Source organism: Curcuma longa, unplaced genomic scaffold (assembly GCF_044706935.1).
Source record: "Curcuma longa cultivar G26 ecotype Majalengka, Jawa Barat unplaced genomic scaffold, ITB_CL_G26_1.1 contig_16569, whole genome shotgun sequence".
NCBI lineage: Eukaryota > Viridiplantae > Streptophyta > Magnoliopsida > Zingiberales > Zingiberaceae > Curcuma > Curcuma longa.
In genome coordinates this window covers 4,110-10,561 of record NW_027430390.1, presented here as the reverse complement: position 1 = coordinate 10,561, position 6,452 = coordinate 4,110, and the positions used below count along the sequence as shown (strand labels likewise).

The 6,452-nt window shown below is 40.7% G+C and overlaps 1 pseudogene; it reads right to left on the bottom strand.

The window, feature by feature from the left end:
- Positions 1 to 4,201: 4,201 nt before the first annotated feature.
- On the bottom strand, positions 4,202 to 6,090 carry LOC141816427 (inactive beta-amylase 9-like; annotated as a pseudogene).
- Between the last annotated feature and the right edge of the window lie 362 nt (positions 6,091 to 6,452).

Genomic DNA, 6,452 nt, shown 5'->3' with positions numbered 1-6,452 from the left:
CTTTCGAATGTTAACAACTATAGTAGTTCTATGCATTTTTTAATAGTTGATAAATTACAATAGCATGCTAATTAGTAGATTAGTAGTGGAAGGTAAGGTTTGGAGTTACTGATCCCTTTTGATGCCAACATGTTATTTAGGATAAATTCAGATGCTAGCATTGCTTAGTTTTAATGCCAAGTTGATACCCTGTCTAGGTTTCTAAATCCATGTTTAGAAATTGCTAAATATATTTAATTGTCATGCATATATCTGTTTAATAGTCTAGAATTATTTAATACATGTGGTAGAACTTAACTATAGGTTTATTTGGGTTTTGGTACGAAGTAGAATAGACTGAGACCAGTATAAACAGAATTTTTACTCCCTTCTCCATGCTCTTAGATTGTAACTATGGTTTGATCATTGTTATTAGGATGGTTAGACTTTATGTTACTTATTTGGGAACATGTGTTTACTCAACTATCACTTAGCAAGAAAGTTAAAATTAATCGTAGAGTTTAGCACAGAATTTCTACTCCCTTCTCCATGCTCTTTGATTGTAATGATTGCTAGGACCATTGTTTGCTATCATGTTTAGACTTTAAGTTGCTTATTGAGAGCATGTGTTTACTCAACTATCACATAGCAAGAAAATTTAAATTAATAGTAGTTTTAGCAAATATAAGTAACGGATCGCCTTGAGGTAAGAAGGGCGGTCGTTACAGAATCTATGCAAATGTATAAATATTGAGGAATGGTAAAGAGTCCATAATCAATCAAACATAATCTTGAGGAATTCGAAATCCTAAGATCATTTTTCTCAAATCCCGTCACTAGTTGATTTACTTCGATTGAGGTTTAGGAGCTCGACTACACTCACTTTCCTCAATCTCAACTCAATTTACATGATCTCTCCACCCATCTTATGATTGTTTAGTGATTGATTCTTCGGCCCCTGTGGTTCGATATCTTTTATTACTTGACGACATTCCGTATACTTACGGAGTCCCATCAGATAATCAGAAAGCTCTAGAAAACTTATCGCGACAAGTGTTATTGCGTATTCTTTGATACTAGAATTTTCTCTTATATCGACCATTATCGATCGTCGGCTAGTATCAAAGACGGTGATGCAACTCGTGGCTTTGGGAAGCCGTCCAAATGAGAGCTTGGCGTGGATCACCAATAGAGATGGAGCTTTGATAGAGCCACTCGATTGATGTCAATTCCATTCCACAGCATCTCCGTTAGGTATATCTTGAATAATTATTATTCTTTAAAAATTTAAAATTCCAGTTATGTTTTATATATGTTGTATCCTGCATACGTGTATTATGAGTGTTGTAATAATTAGATGTAATTATTATCTTTTTTCGTTGCGCATGTTTGTGAAACGTGTAAACATGCACAACGCACCAGGCCCGAATCTAACACAGACTTCCCCTACCTAGCCTCCAATTAGTACTTCTCCTTCCTAGCTTCCAACTAAAACTTCTCCTTCCTAGTCTCCAACTAGGACTTTTTGTCAGATCAAACTAACTAGAAATTCTTGCTCGGTCCAACTAACTAGAACTTCTCGCTAGTTTTGTGGTCAACTCTGACCTGACTAGACTTCACTCACATCCAACATCAAGTCCTATTTAGATCAACCCTTGGTCAAACTGATCAGACCTAGGTATATTGTTAAACATTGAATCCTAGAGATAGACTGGTGCTCCCTGCACCAACACAAGGATAGTGCACAACCGTGACTAGGGCCACGGATAGATAGTGTATCATGTTGTCCTTACGCTTTCGTCTCTAATTTCTGCTCAAAAGCCAAAATCTCCACCTCTTATCAATAAAGACGCAAGCCGCAATCATTTGAACTAAAATGATTAAATCAATGTAAATGTTAGAAGTTTATGCAAATATGCTCTTGTAATATAGTAAATGCATATAAAATAGAATCGAAAATATGAATATGAATCACACACATCAGTATATTACAATCTAGATCTTCTGGAAGCAACTACAAGGCTAGCAAAACATATTTCATAGTTGTAAAGTTATTTCATTATATTGCATCTACTTTTCATTATATCTTTGGATTCTTGATTGTATGAATAGGTGATATGGTAAGAAGAGGGAATCATACGTGGCATAGTCAAGTCAATAGTAAGCTTAGATGGAGGTCAAAAGTCAAGACTCGATGGGAATCAAAGAGCCAATCTCGACCTCATTAGTTTAATTCGAGAAACTTTAGCTCCTCTATTCGCCGGCGCAGCCACTACCAATTCCAGAGGACACAGCCTCCTTGACTCCTTCATCGACTCGGTCACCTCGACTCTAGAGGATACAACCTCCTCAACTCCTTCATCTACTCGACCGCCTTGATTCCAGAGGATATAACCTCCTTGACTCCTTCATCAACTCAGTCACCCAACTCCGGAAGACACAACCTCCTCGACTCAGTCATCAACTCGGCCATCTCGATTCTAGAGAACACATCTTCCTCGACTTCTTCATCAACTCAGTCGCCCTGACTCCAGAGGACACAACCTCTTGACTCAATTACCCCAACTCCAAAGGTATGATATGATAAGAAGAGGGAATCATACGTGGCAGAGTCAAGTCAATAGTTAAGTTTAGGTGGAGGTCAAAAGTCAAGATTCGATGGAAGTCAAAGAGCCAATCTCGACCTCATTAGCTTGACTTGATAAACTTTGACTCCTCCATTTGCCGACGCAGCCACTACCGATTCTAAAGGATAGCCTCCTTAACTCCTTCATCCACTCGGTCACCTCGACTCCAGATGATACAACCTCCTTGACTACTTCATCAACTCGACCACCTCAATTCCAAAGGACACAATCTCCTTGACTTCTTCATCAACTCAGTCACCCCAACTCCAAAGGACACAGTCTCCTCAACTCCTTCATCAACTTGACCACTTCAATTCCAGAGGGCACAATCTCCTCGACTCCTTCATTGACTCAGTCACCCCAGCTCCAAAGGACACAACCTCCTTGACTCCTTCATCAACTCGGTTACCCTGACTCTAGAGGACACAACTTTCTCGACTTCTTCATCGACTCAGTCACCCTGATTCCGACGCGACCATTACCGATTCCAGAGGATAGTCTCCACAACTCCTTCATCCAATAGGCTCCAAAGGACACAACCACCTCGACTCTTTCATCGACTCAGTCACCCCATCTCTAAAGAATGCAACCTTCTCAACTCCTTCATTGACTCACTCACCTTGATTCTGAAAGATGCATACTTCTAACTTCCTTCACAATCTAATCATCCTATAGGACCTACTAACGATTACTGCGAATATTCTAAACATGACACCACAAACAAGCATAGGAATAGTCATAGAGGTGTCAGACTTGGTCCCCTAAATGTTGTCCTACATACACATTACATGTAATAAATGGAGAAGTAAGTAATGGTTATTGGATATGGTCTCCCAAGATTGTAGACGTGGAGATGTTCTTTTAGCTAATTATAAAAACTCTGGAGAAAACACGCAAATGAGAGGTGATTAAGTTTTCCTTCTTCTTCTTCTTCTTTTTTTTTTCTTTCTCTATTACTCTGTTGTTTTCATCTTTCATAAACTCCTATTCTAACATGAGCATCGGAGTGGCAATGACGAGATCCCTCGGCACCCATCTTAATTCTCATCGGAGTATTGCAGGTATCTTTGGCGTCTTCCACTTTTCCAGAATATTCAACATTCGCCATCTCTGCTGTCTTATCTTGTTGATCCACCAAACCATGATCTCAATCAGGAATAATAGATTTTGTAAAAGGTTTCTGCACTTTCAAAAAGATATCTAATAAAGAGAAAGAATTGTAGTATTACTATTAGGACTCTAGACAGTAAAATAGGAATCAAGGGTTCGAACTATGTAAAATCAAAGTGTTATTTTGTTTGTATTTTATTTTATGTTTTATTTCTACTATGTACTAATCTTTTGTAGAAGAATTCACGATCATCGAATGAGAAATGCAAATCGCTATTCACTTGCCACTCTCTAATGACATCATCAATCCCAATAAAAATTTAAAAAAATCAAAATTAAAGTTTGATGCGTAGGAGATGCAAGACATCTTACGAAGCACTAAGACTTTAATAAGCACTCCACAAAAGAATATAAGATGATCCTTGAATCCGAACTATGCTAATGACATTGTAAAATTTTACAACATAATTTAGCAAATACAACTCTCATACTCTCTGCATCTCTTGGTCATTCCCAAGCTCTGAAACAGTGATTGGGAATGCTTCCTCGTTGCTTGGTTTATCGTCTGAGTCCCATTCTGGTTGCACCATGCTCCTAACGAACTCTGTAAACAAGGGCCAATGCTCTGGAGAGAATAACTCTACGCCCATCCTATGGTAAGTAAACGAGTCTAGTCTCATATTGTTGTCGAATAAATTCTTCTTAATTCTATTAAATCCATTAGCACCAACTCTGATGAGAGAAGAGTTCTCGCCAACAACTCCCACTCCTTGCTTCTTGCATGCCGTCACTATTTGAGACAACAACGACTCCGGGCTAGACTGGAGTTCTTGAGGTTGGTCTCGATCTGAGAGTTCAATACCCGGAATGATCATTTTGCAAGAATGTTTTGCAAAAATGGATGCGATGCTCTCGTAGCCGTCTTTGCCTTGAGTGTTGTAGAGTCCAGCCGTCAATTGAGATGGCCGCGATTGGGTGTTATGCCACCAGTGAACAAGTGGCACCTTGGCACACATGGGTGTAGGCAAATCGCCAAGGGCATTTGATGCGACAGAGAGCAAGCGATCACCATGAGAAAGGAGCATCCCGGAGTACCATGAAAGGAAGAATTGGCCATAGGGAGTCTCCCAGGATCCATTCCTCTCCTTGAAGAAGTTGTTGCCTACGTTAGGCGATGCATGGTACTGGGGTGCATCATGTGGGCCTCCGAGGCCCCAACAGGGTTGACATACATCCTCGGCATGCCGCTTTAGGTCTGCCAGCATGTACTTATCGTAGCATTGGAACTCTCCTACACCAATGATTGGTTGGTTGTTGCTCGGTGGGGGGAAAGAAGGGTATCGAAGTTCACCATTGGGTCCAAGGCCAACAGTTATGTCCTGTTAAACAAAGGCTCATTTTTTTATCATGCTATTGTTGTAAAGTGCAAATATAGTATATCTACATGAAAAATATCATGGGATTAAAAGGATGGAAAATATTTCCATTGTATGAGACTTTTGGGAAGAGTCTCAAAGTCATGAGGATTTAAGTCCGTAAATATGTAGAGATATTTTGATTCAAAACAGCTATGAATCGGAGAGAATGCAAGGCGGAAGTTATGAAAGAACTCATCGTAGACTTCCATCGGGGTCCTACCGCCCAGGACAGGAAGGTCATCAACGGCGAAGGAGAGGCAATCATGGTGGCGGTTTCTCGATAAATCAGTAAAGAAGATGTCGGGATCGCTGTGAGCTGCGTCCGAAACAAATTTAGGCAGCGGGAGGTTGGGGTGCTCGTGGGCATGGAGGTTGAGAGAAACGCGGAGGCGGAGTCCGGCGTCTCGGGCCATGGCGGCAACGGCAAGGTAGGAGGACCAACCATTGTCGGAGGCGAAGCCCCATGAGATGGGGAGGTCTACCCCATGGACGCCTAGGAGGCAGAGGGCGCGAAGGCCGGCTTCAATTGCCTTGTCGTGATTCACGATATTCGAATCGGAGACAACGTCCAACGGTAGACCAACGAAGAGGGGAGGTGGAGATCGAGGTGGATTGACCTGAGGCAAAAACAGTAGTGTGTACGATTAGGAAACTAGTTATTTCTAGAAAAAATAAATCCTACATAAATTTTAGTTTCGTTGTAGATTCAAAAGATTCACGAGAGACACCTTGCTCAATTTTGTTGACTTCATTCTTTTTTCCGCCACAACTGCCTCGGACTGGACAACTCTAGTTCGGCCCACCTTAATTGCTCGCTTCCTTAAACAACTCCTCGACAGTGAAAGGCAGGCAGCGTCGTTCGTCTTGGTGACTGGCTTCCATGCCGCTTTATTTTGGGTACTCAAAAATGGCTCCAGCTTGGCGGTGGCCTGATTCACCCTCAAACCGAGCTCCATTTCTTCTTTGAGAAAATAGAGCTGGTTTGAGACGGTGAATGAAGAAGCAACGAGGAAAAGCTAAGAATGCATTTGAAATTGGAGCACGGCAATATGGTTCAGGCAACGCACTAAAAAGACACATCTCAAGTGCTAAAAAAAGCAATCCCATGTGACAGACTCGTTCATAACCACAAATAACTTGGAAACAATGGTCAGTCGGGAGATCTTTAGAATTGGACGAAGTAATTTTGATCGACCATAATTACTATATTTATACTTGTCTTGCCGATGATTAAGGGTAATGGTGCATTTAGACAATTAAATAATTAATTTGATATGAACAGTATCTAAAAAACAATACTGGTCGAAAAATGAAAAAA